The sequence below is a fragment of the Mytilus californianus genome, unplaced genomic scaffold, assembly GCF_021869535.1.
Source record: "Mytilus californianus isolate M0D057914Y unplaced genomic scaffold, xbMytCali1.0.p SCAF_5, whole genome shotgun sequence".
NCBI classification, from domain to species: domain Eukaryota; kingdom Metazoa; phylum Mollusca; class Bivalvia; order Mytilida; family Mytilidae; genus Mytilus; species Mytilus californianus.
In genome coordinates, this window is record NW_026262701.1 from 46,011,579 (window position 1) to 46,025,046 (window position 13,468).

Genomic DNA, 13,468 nt, shown 5'->3' on the forward strand with positions numbered 1-13,468 from the left:
ATTATTTCTCGGTCGGTTTTTGTAGTAGCCCATAACAAATCTGACCTCATATTCCCTCCACAAAAAAAAAATCTTCTGGTAATTTCAACTCCCATTTCATCAAAGTTGGAGGGGCTTTATACGATGGAGAAAACTATAATGAAAAAAAAAAATAAAAATTCAAACGCAATCTCAAGATCTGAATCAATTTCATTTAACTTATTTATAGATGACATATGAGGCAAATGAACTCCACAAAACAATCCGTTATATATAGACATAAGGTTTAAAGTACTTCTGTGTTTGGATATAAATCATTATCGTTATATTTATTTCTTTTTTTCTACAAATCGTTCGATATCTCGTATGTTTGAAATTTTCCGTTAAACTGGGCAAAGGGGAACAATTCTAATCACATCAAAATCCTCGTTTTAGAATGAAGCCTTGCTTTGTTTATTGTCAGTAACGATTGATTACACGGAATACAAACGAATTTCAAAGGGTAAAATTTGCAGAGTAAACAACGTTTATACTAAATTTGATACGCGTTTGCATCTGAATATTTGTGACGTCAAGCATTTTTGAATTTTCGATTGTTGGGAAAAAATAAATGTCATAAGTGCATACAAAATTGCATTTACAAATTTATGAGGAAAACGTTTTTGCCTTTTAGAGCTTATTATCTTATGCGGGAATAACGTACAGAATCATACCTCTTTCATTTAAAGCCACCTGTTTTTTTTTATCTGAAAATCCAGCAAATTCATTCCTTTAGTATTATAGATACTTCACTGTAGTGATGAAATAATTTTAATCCCGCTCTCTGCACGTGAAAAGTGGTGAGATTTGAACTGAAAATCGATTTAAATTACCTGTTGTTAGGTTGCTGTTTTTTTAAAGTATAAATTGCATCTTTTTTATTCATTATCATCTATGTTAAATTTGTCAAAAAGTGGTCACCTTGTAACTGAACATTCTGTTTTATCTGATTTTCGTTTATTGTTTTGACATAAATCAGACTGTTGGTTTTTTGTTTGAATTGTTTCACAATTTTTCATGTCGTGGCCTTTTATAGCTGACTATACGGTATGGAACGCCAAAGCTGTCTTATGTGGAACTCTGATATTACGTTATGTTGTTTTATTATTACTTGATGATATTTTGCCTTTACATAATATGGTTTTGACATTAAGTAATGATGTTTTGATATAACTCAATATGGAATAGTCATTACTTAATGATATTTCGATATTACACGATATGGTTTCGTATTGACTTGATATAGTTTTGTCATTACTTAATATGGTCTTGTCATTACTCGATATGGTTTCACCATTATCTAATGTGGATGTGTCATTAGGTAATGTGATTTTAACATTACTTGATGTGTATGTGACTTAACGTAATGTAGTTGTTTCATTACATGATGTGGTTTTGTTATTTCGTAATGATGATTTGCCAATTCTTTATATGGCTTTAACATTACGTAATGATGTTTTAATGACGATTTTAAACTACATGATGTGTTTGTTTCAGTATTTGATGTGGTCCTGTCATTTTTTGATGTGGTTATCACATTACTTGATGAGGTAAAACCACGTGACCAATTTTGAAAAACTAGTTCTATTTTTAAATAGATTTCCATGTTTTATGAGCCTTGGATGAGTGTGGCCATCCATCGAGTTAGTGTTCAAATTAAAGTTCGGGTTACTGTTCGAGTTAAACTTCGAGTTAGTCTTCGATTTCGAGTTAGAATTCAAGCCATTATTAGAATTAAAAGTTAAAGTTAGCATTGAGTTTCGAGTTGAACTTCGAATTTGAGTCACATTTAAAGGTAGAGTTCGAGTTACAATTCGACTTCAACTTCGAATTTGAGTCACCTTTTGAGGAAGAGTTCGAGTTAGACTCGAATTTGAGTCTCATTTAGATTAAGATTTCGAGTTGAAATTCGAGTTATCTAATATGAGTTCGTATTTAAATTTTCTATAGCGGATCAAGGGCTTTTGCTCGGGCTTCCGAAAAGAGGGCTAAGGGGTATGCGTACAAAAGATAAACAATGTTACAGTATACAAAACACAACATAGAAATTGAAATAAAGTTAGATGTGGTGTGATTGCCAATGAGACAACTATCCACCAGAGTTTAAATGCAGTGGATGTAAGCAATCATAGGCAACCGTACAGCCTTCAACACACCGTATAGTCGGCTACAAAAGGCCACCACGTGAAAATGTGAAACAATTCAAACGAGAAAACTAACGATCTAATTTATAACTAAACAATCTACGAAAAACAAATATGACACACATGAAACAACGACAACCATTGAACTACAGGCTCCTGGCTTGGGACAGGCACATAAAGAAAGTGCACGTGGCGGAGTTTAACATGTATGTGAGCGCTAAACCCTAACATAATCTCGGACTGTAGTGTAACAGCACAACATAAGAAAAAAATGTAAAAAACAGTTTCAATTGGCTTAACTCAATAGATCGGTATGACTTCGTAGTGCTCCGAAAGGGTAAGCAGATTTTGCTCAACGTATGGCACCCGTCGTGTAATTCGTGGAAGTACAAACCCAGTGATTTGGTTTTGGTAGTTCACATTCGAGGAAAAGATGACAGGATTGTGGTTACAACAACTGGAACATATCCGTCGTCACCTGTGAAACAGATATTTGTTTTTTCAATTAGTGCGAGGTATATCAGAGAATGCAATTTATAAAAATAAAAGATTGATATTCGTATATGTTCAAATGATTATACAAGCTAAAAAAAATCAGAGAATTCTTATTCTATAGAATTGATGCTTTAATTGTCGCTTAGTCCGATCCCCCCATTTCCCTGTAACTTTAATGTGAGTTGATTTAAAGTGTCTCATTTGTTGACAATAAAGTACAAGTCTTTTGATTTGTGTCGAGCCTGCGATATTAATGTAGCGGCAGTGAGACACAACAAACCTATATTCCGTCGTCGGTAGTGGCGTCGGCGTCTTCATCATTTAGATCGTTAGGTTTCTCGTTTGAATTGTTTTTACATTTTTCATTTCGGGACCTTTTATAGCTTACTATGTGGTATGGGTTTTGCTCACTGTTGAAGACCATACAGTCACATATAGTTGTTAACTTCTACGTCATTTGGTATGTGGTTGAGAGTTGTCTCATTAGCAATCATACTACATTTTTCTTATTTTTATATAAGTTTTTTTTTGACATTAAATACAACAATGTATTACCGAATTAAATTGTTTTGACATGATAAATTTGTAAACCTCCATGAATTGTTATAAAACTTGTATAGGAGTTATTTTTCAAGATCAAGATAAAGAAAGCATCTACAGAAAAACATTGTTTTTTAAATTTTGTTTTTACCGATAAATGCAGTCAACATTACGCTTTTACACTGACAGCAGCAATATCAGGCGAGATACAGTGTTCCGTGGAATCTTTTACGAATTTATTATAATACTACTTCCAACTAGAGGTCGGTCATTTAGAGACGTATCTACCGTATCATATACGTTGACGTATACGCATCTGCAGATATACCAAAAAACAGTATGTTATCCCGAGCTTTAATTGTATCATGATATACTTTCAATAATGCAGATGGGCAACTGATTAATTTCTAATGCTAGTATATAATTGTGTATCTGACTTTATTTTTGGAAAACGTCTTGAATGTGTTTGCTTCAATTTCATATGATTTAAATGTCGTTTACTACATGGGAAGATGGATATGAAACGCATGCACTTACGATGTGTACATACAATGTGTATGATATTATTGACATACATTTCAAAGATATATAAAACATGTTTTCTAAGTATAAATCAGAGATAGACATCTTTTGTCAGGATTATGACAGTGTGAAATCTACTCGCGTGATTGATATATATTTTTCACGTGAAACAATTAGGAAATATCGATTTTTGTGAACATGTAATCCGACTTTTAATATTCAAAGGTTAGTACAGTTAAAATCGTTTGTTTATGTGATAACTTGTGCGATCGTAGAACCAACTTGTTGTTTGACAAATAGAGCGATGCTCAGTATGTTTTATTTTCAAAATTATAGTATTATATTACATATGAAAACAGTTATGTATCTTTTACTCATATTTGCAATATTCATAGCTCTTACATGTATATAAATAGTACATTTTATTTTTTTGTGTTATTCAGGTAAGAACTTGCAATATATTTTCGCGTTTTATAAAAGGATTCGTGTCACTGCCCCACATTCGCTCCTTTCCGAGAGCATGCAGGAGTCGTTGATAGACGCCCTTTTTTGCAAAACACCATCATCGCAAATATTGAAAGTTTGTGTTTGATTTTTTTGAATAGGATTCAATTTGATAAAAAAAAATGAAGCTCAACGTATAATAGTCTTAAGCTCGGGATCACATAATATTTTTTGGTATATATGCAGATGCGTATACGTCAACGAATATGATACGATTGATACGTTTTTAAGAACAATGGAAAAAAAAAAACGGCAGGACCAAGTGGTTTGGGGATATCCCCCTTATGTCCGAAATACTGTTAATTTTTTAGTACTTTTTTTTTTATTTTTGTCTGCCGTTCCCCTTTTTCATACCAAATAACTCTGAACAACAACTCAAACTTTAATTTGAACTTTAACTCAATGGATAGCGATACTCATCCAAAGCACATTAAACAAACGACATATGGAAATCGGTTAAAAATAGAACATATTTTTTTCCGAAATTGTCACGTGGTTTTACCTCATCAAGTAATGTGATAACCACATCAAAGAATGACAGGACCAAATCAAATACTGAAACAAACACATCATGTAGTGTAAAATCGTCAAATTTTGAAACATCATTACGAAATGTTAAAGCCATATAAAGAATTGGCAAATCATCATTACGAAATAACAAAACCACATCATGTAATGAAACAACTATATTACGTTAAGTCACATACACATCAAGTAATGTTAAAACCACATTGCCTAATGACACAACCACATTTAATAATGGTGAAACCATATCGAGTAATGACAAAATTATATCAAGTCAATACGAAACCATATCGTGTAATATCGAAATATCCTTAAGTAATGACTATTCCATATTGAGTTATATCAAAACATCATTACTTAATGTCAAAACCATATTATGTAAAGGCAAAATATCATCAGGTAATAATAAAACAACATAACGTAATATCAGAGTTCCACATAAGACAGCTTTGGCGTTCCATAATACGGTGTGGGTTTTGTTGTATTGTTGAAGGCCGTACGGTGACATATTATTGCTTTAATCCACGTCATTTGGACTCTGTTGGATAGTTGACTCATTGGCATCTATATACCACATTTCCTTATTTCATTCTTTTTACAGCTCTTCACACTTAAAAACTATATATATATGCATATATCACACAGTCAAACTTCGTTGCCCTGGTACCTTTAAATACAAAATGAACCAATTCTTTCAGATTTAAACACGCAATATAAAGGGTTTGAAAACCGTAGATATTAAACAATTTGTAAAATGAACTCGGAGAACGTAATATTTTAATTACTTAGTTTGATTGAAAAATACGTTATTTATACGTTTACGTATTTCGTCTTTTTCGTACTTGATAACTGCGCAGATGAAAAATAATCGATTCTGAATTTAAAAAAACAATGAATCAATATGTAATTGGCTCTTTATAATATTTGTTAAATATAACAAACAAAAGTTTGCAAAATATTTGAATTTGTTATCCGTATACTTTCGCTCCGAAATATTTTATACTGTATTAGTTTTGAATTACATGGTTGGTAAGAAAATCACAGTCCAGTTGTGCTGTCTTTTATATCTCCTGGGAGTTGCTTTAAACCGAACGTTTAGATGACAAGATCAATTCGGTCTTGCTACTGTCCATATATATCTTTTCCGTAAATTTTGTCACATTACTCTTAATTTTTTGTCTGCTTTTCGGCTGTAAAAATATTATAAATCTGATAGCACTGTCACTGTAAATTATCCGTAATGTCATAGATTGGTTGATTGTTGTAGGCTAAACGTCCAATGGTAAATATGTCACGCTTTTCGTCCTGGCCTTCGCCATTATCAATCACCCTGCTCAGTCGTTTCGTAATTTTCGTATCACGGCCTTGAGACCGGAGCAATTGTAATTATTAGTGACTATAAAATGTCTGAGATGTCACCGACAAACAGATTATCGGGTTTTCTGCGTTTCGATATCTAAAACTCTTAGCCATGAAACAATGTGAACCTTTTTCACGAGTTATGTTATATGTTCATTGATTGTTGTATGCTAAATGTCCAGTGGAAAATATTTCATGCATATTAATGAAGATTGTGACAGAATATCAAATAATAATGATATATTAAATGCATAAACATTATTATGTGTTTTAAGATACTTTGTTGCCGAAAAAAAATTCATAGTCGTATAAAATTAAAGATGTAAAAAAAGCAGGACTGTCAGTACTGGAGAGCACTGAAACGTTGATTAAAGTCCAGCACTTCAAATATTTGTTTTTATCCGAACTTGCTTTCGTCTTTTCGAACGCTCCTTTTGAAAATAAGTAAAGCAAAATTTAAAAGGCAACATTACACCATGGCTCTTTATTAGAGTTTTTAATAGATAACATATTTTGAAATTGCAGAATTGTTCGAATTGCAAGTCCCAGTACTGCTGGCCTTTATCACCCAACGGGAGTGAGTGAAAAGCGTACGTTCAGATGACGAGATCAAAGTTTAGTCTCTACTGTCAATACTTTTCTAACGTAAATTCTGTTAGATATGTTGTCTGCCCTGATAATTAAAAAATGGTGTAATACAAATTTTATAGCACTGCTACTTGTATTCATTTGTTCTTTGTATCAAAAAATATTAAACCAAAAAGATAACAAGTGTCCATGTTCTAACGTTATTATTTGCGTAAGAGTGTTACACAAAGAAAAAGGAATCAACGACAGAAAATAAACTCCCGGAACAATGCACACTTGTTGTAAGTAGAAATAGCTCCGTTTTTGTAATACCAGGAATACTAGGTGTCATGCGGTATCATGTCCAAAATGAAGTCATTTCATTTTACATGTTTCTATTTTGGAGATATAAATCATCACTCAAATTTTGTTAGCCCATGACAGTTACAACACAATGGGGTTAACTGATTGTTAAACAACTAATTATACCATAAAGAAGGTAAAATTCGAATGTTTGCGTGAGTATTTCTACTTTACTTTTAAAAGACTTTTAAAATCACGTTCTGATTCAAATAACTGAAAATATTAAAAGCTTAAAAGCATGTAAAACACTTCGTATTTTATTAAAACATAGCTTTCAATCAATAAACTTTTAGAAATTCAGTGATATTAAATTGAACGGACTTATAAAAAAAAATTTCGGAATATTTATATACAAGCGGGATATGGAATATGATATAATGTTCTAAACTTTAAGCAGATCGCTCCGTATGTAGTAAAACTACATTTGCAGAGGTCCGTTTTCTACCAAATATTGACCATTGACAATAATAATTGATTGATAAGTGTAAAGCATTTTGTTCGCTCTATAGCTTTGGAATATAAGAATATATTATAAGTGTAAATTGAGTTAAATTTGATATACTACAGTATCTAAAACATCTAAAGTTGAACCTTTTTCATGTTAGATAATCCAGTGATATAGAACCATGGAAATTCGTTGGACAAGCGATAGTAAGATATAAAGTTGGTGAATTAACGGTTTACCAAAGAGACAAATCTCAATGATGAAAAGGAACAATGTATTCTTTTACTCCTCCAATTTAAGCAACTTATTGTATATAAACGGTGACAACGATTCAGAATATCATCCTCAGCTATGTTTTACGTATAACAAATCAGGAAATTTGTCAAACCCTATTAATGGGTACGTTATTCCCACCGTAGCATTAGCTTTGTTGGTTCTAAACTCATTGGCTATTACCGTGTTCATGACAACAAACAGAAAATCACCAACAAATATTCTACTGACTGCACTAGCGCTTTCAGACAGTTTAGGAGTATTAGTTATTAGTCCAACATTTATTCTTGTCTATGGATTTGAAAACAATTTCAAAGTTATGAAGTATCCGTTTTGTATTTTCCACGATCTTTCTTATTATTTAGCCTCTATGTTTCATTGCATTTCAAAATGGCTGACAACAACATTAGCAATACATCGTCTTATCGTGGTGACTATGTTATTCAGTGGTCGAAGGATTGCAACCATGAACAATTCAATTCTGGGAATAGTTTTCATAGTCATAATTTCTGCTTCAATAAATATCATACCTACTTTACACAGCAAAATATACCGTTCGATTACATTATTCAATATCGAAGACAATGAATTCATCGGTGATATTTGTGTGTGCAGTGGACGGGATACAACAGAAAAAGAAAACTTAGTTGTAACATGGATGAAAGATACCATAGGAACAATACTGCCCTGTTGCATTCTTACAGTGGTCACTGTTTTGTTAATTTGTAAGCTTAAAGAAGCAAAGAAGGAAATGCTAAGACTCCAAACAGAGACAGCTTCAAAGAGACGTAAATTTAGATACATAGAGAGAACTAATAAAACGATAATTATTATTTTGGTATGCTTCTTGGTTACGGAATTACCATTTGCTGTTGTCTATACATGGATAATCGTAGAACCGGACCCAACAACATCCGACTTAGATATAGAAAGCAGATTTATATCCGCCACAATTCTCAATCTAATCGTTTACATGGGATTTTTGTCAAATTTCTTTATATTTATGACAATGAGTTCCTCTTTTCGACAGAGGTTTAGAGAAATTTTACGTTTACGAACGAAAAAAATTTCGGCAACCAAGACCCTGGAGCTCATGCACGTCCAACAAAAGTTAAAAACGAGTTTAGCAATAAGAGAGAACTTGGTTATATAATTTGTTTGTTTTGTTGAAATCAATATTAAAGATTAAAGTTCTTATGATGATTGGCCTTTATGCCTTTCGGTTTATACTCTAAAAGTGTCGGATCGATGAATAGAAAAACAAAATAAATGCAACAAACTTATTATATTATGTTTTTCATGAAAACCTCTGATTTTAGAAGATTAATCAGCACTTTAAGATCATATCGCCCTATTCCTTATTTTGTTACCGGTTCAGGGAGAATATTGGTCAACAATTTACAAGTAGGTGCATAATTAATTTTAAACCTGCAACATGTTCATGTGCCTATTTCATGCCAGGAACTTCATTAGTCTTATATTTAATTGTTTTCTTCTCTCCATTTAAAAATGTTGTTTTAACGGAAGATATTCTGTCGTATCAACTTTTGTAGAATCGGGTCGATATAGAGCTTGACTCAAGTGAGGACAAAAATATCAAATGAATTTTCAAACACATAAGTAGAAACAAAATGACAATGCCATGGCAAAAAAAAAAAGGATCAAAAGACAAACAGCAGTATAAAAAACACAACAAAGAAAACTAAAGATTAAACAACACGAACCCCACCAAAAATTGGAGTGATGTCAGGCGCTCTAGATAGGTAAGCAGATTCTGCTACACATGTGCACCCGTCGTGTTGCTGATGTAAGTACCAACTCGTTGATATGTTTAATTTGGTATGTCACATTCGAAGAAAAGAGGTCGGGATTGTGGTTCCAACAATTTTAAACAATGGTACCAAACAGTTATTGAAGATCGTATATTGACACCAAAGTGTCATTTGAATGATCCGCCCGAGTCGGAACAGGTAGGTAAAATACCTTGTAAAGTAACTCATTAAAAGCCGAACTCGCCGTGTCAATCTAGAACAGATCAGGGTTATATTCATATTGCTTGCGATATTTGCCAGTGGACAATAAACAGCAATCTATCAATCAATACATCCATACATTCATCTGCCCAATCTTCTTTGTACAAATTTGGCCAATAGAGTTTTAGAAACACAAACGTCAATGTATTTTTAATTTGAGGAGTTGTTTCTTTGCCAGTTTGTGTAACGCGGTTATCTCCCGTAATATAATGTACAAATCAAACCAAATTGATAACAGAATCATTAAAAAAGATGAAAAACTATTAACAACCATGTAACTATTGGAGATGCATACAATTACACTGACACATATTTTTGTTACGTTAAAATAGCTTATAGTGAAAACAAATAAGCATCGATCTGATGAGTTACCTGTAAGTCTTTTTCAACTGATTTTTATAGTTTGTTCTTATGTTGTGCTGTTACACCATTTTCTAAGGTTAGGGGGAAAGTTGAGCGCTTACAAACATGTCTAACCCCGTCATATTCTTTATGTGCCTGTCCTAAGTCAGAAATTTGTAGTTCAGTGGTTGTCGTTGGTTCATGTCTGTCATATTTGTTTTTTCGTAAATTGTTTTGTTATAAATTAGGCCGTTAGTTTTCTCAATTGAATTGTTTCATATTTTTCATGTCGGGGCATTTTATAGCCGACTATACGGTATAGGGTTTTCTCATTGTTGAAAGCCGTACGTTTGCCTATAAGTGCTTACAGCCACTTTATTTGAATTTAGTGGATCATTGGTAATCATACTCCATCTCCCTATTTTTATAATGCCATTGTACAATTTTTAGTGGATTGAGAAGAGTTTTTGTCATTGAATGAAATTGTTATAAGAATTAAACTAGGTAAAATCAATGTTTAATAGTTCCTCTAGTTCTTTTATAGTAAATATTAGTAGCACGTTAAAAATGAGCTACAATTAAATGAAATCGAACCTTCACAGATTAGAACTACAATGATTGACAGTTCTTAATGATACGGCTGAAGTCTTAGATCTTAGAATTAAATAACATTGTTCTAATCGGAATAACACGAATAACTCAACGTTTTTCACTAATGAAAAATAAAAAAAAAAAAAAAGAAAATTACGGAGTTCAACCCCTTTTTTTGGGTTCGTGTGGCTCAGTCTTTATTTTTACGAAAAATTTCATGGAGTGTTGTTCATCTTGAAAGTCCTATTGACAATGGTTTTGTCAACTTTTCCTGGCTTATGGTTTTACGTTGCCTCCTTGATATCTTCTAGCATGTTTTCAATAACAATGGGATAACTTCAGATCGACCCCGAAATGTAAGGAAAACTCTAAGAATCTTGAAATCATACCCTTTCATCATGTAGCATGCTTATCTTATTTATCGTGAGTACATTTGTCTTAAATGTACTAATGTGCTAATTCGAACTTTTTTATATGGGTAGATTGTCGATTTGTTGTTTTGTTTTTATAATAATACTATTATAAACAAAAAGATATATTTTTGTAATATAAAAAACCGGCCTCTTTTTGTTTATAGATAGGTTCAAAAGTACAGTTTGCTTCGTCAGGTCTTCCTGGTATGATACATTGCTACCATCATCTTCTGAATAATACTTCTTTTTAAATCTGTAAAATAAGTATAATTATATAACATTACCTTTATCATATACGTTGTTTTCTGTCAACGAAAGGGTATTGCGAACTTGTTATATTTACATTGTATAGAAAATAATTGTTCTGTATTCACATGGTCACGAATTTATTTTTAAGCTCTTCCGTGATTTCAGCAAACTGTCATTCCGATTGGTTTTTATCTAGATTGCTGCCCTCAAGTTTACTAATTTCTGACGGTATATTTCCTGATCCGTTAGGACTGAAATATTTTGACTAATACAAAAAGAATTTTTGGTGTCTTAACTAAACGGGTCAGAAAGATGTATGTGGCAAGGCAATTTTTTTCTAAAGTACTTTTACTAATTTTTTGGAGTAAATCCTTGTATTTGTATATCCATCTACGAAATTGTCCGTCTTTGCATCAATCCCACTTTTTGTGACATCAAGTCTTTTTTTCACAATATATTTAAGTATGTAAATCCATGATAAAATCACCGCACACCAACTGTAGATTTCCACAAATGTTTCAAACTTTTGTTTCCAATATTGGATTGAAGATAAACGAGTTAGGAAATAAGGACTGCGACATTAGTTTCATTTCAATTCTTTTACTTTTGAATACGTATTCCTTAGAATATCTTAAGATGATTTCCAGGCATCGTACATATGTTTTAAATATTTTGACATTCAGTAATCGTCCAAAATGAAGGATCCAAAAGAGACAATTGAAAATTAGGATTTATGACGAAATGTCCTCTTTTATTTTTGTTCGTCCTCAGTCTTGCATGTCTTGTCTTTGAATTATTGATCAATTGTAATTATCTTCTGTATAGCGATACGATAAGTGATAAGAAAACGGTGCTCTCCTTTTCAAACACAAGGTCATTTTTTGTACACGAACTATATAAATTGAATATATTTTAGAGTAGATTTGTGACGAAACTATCCTTTGTAAGCATTAAATCACTTTTAGTAGTGGCGTTATTTACTTTTAATGATCTTACATGTCTTCTTCAAATGTATTGTGAAAAGTCATATTTTCACTTTAATTTTCAGTTCATTTAGTTACTCACGTATTCACGTATTTGTGATATTTATTTGTAGTGTTCTTCCATATAAAAATAAGGAGCTCGAGATGAGGTATGATTTGCCAATTAGACAACTATCCAACAAAGTTCAAATAAAGTTGATGTAAGATTTTTGTGAAATCATTATCAGTATACATAATATTTATGTTGTTTAAAAGTTGTAACACATATGTATGGGAAATGTATATGCTAAATACTCACTAGCGTTATGACATTGTCAGATAATATCGAATCCGATTATTATACCTATCGATGTTATTGATCATTTAATGAAATGTGTTCATTCCCAACAATTGAACTATCGGTTAAAAAATATAAGTCATAGAACAATTAAACACAAATCTAAATTAATGTTTATTACATATATACCTTTTTTCACAGCTGTTGTCAGACTTGTTTGTCGTTTGTCGAAGGTCTTCCAATTATTCAATTATTGAATGAAAAATTGGACATTAAAACCACCTTTGTCAAACACGAAAATTTACCTATAATGTTAGATATAAGACAATCATTATCAGAAAATAAATAATCAATTAGGAGTTTAAGGTGAAGAGGCCATAACCGTAATATATATATATATTCCCCAATGTAATATGGTATTGACAGAAACATCGATAATGCTCGACCTGCAGGCGAGCGAATAATACATTTTTCATGATTCACGTAACAAAATAAGTTCCTATTATATTTATCTATTTGAATCAACAAATAATTTAAAGATAGAATTGCTACTCGTAACTTAAATCACAAATGAGACCAATACATTTTTAACGTACTAGACACAAAAGTACACCCATATAATAATAAATAAATGCTTTTTATTTAATTTCAGATTAATACCGATGTCTATTCACTCATCAATTATCATTTCAATAAAATTCAAATTAAATTTACAATTGATGCATAAAATTAAGGATACTACCAATACAAGAGGGATCGAGCACATCTATGTCTTTTTTGTAAAAAATAATATCGATTCAAATGCAACATGAAAAGTAATAAACC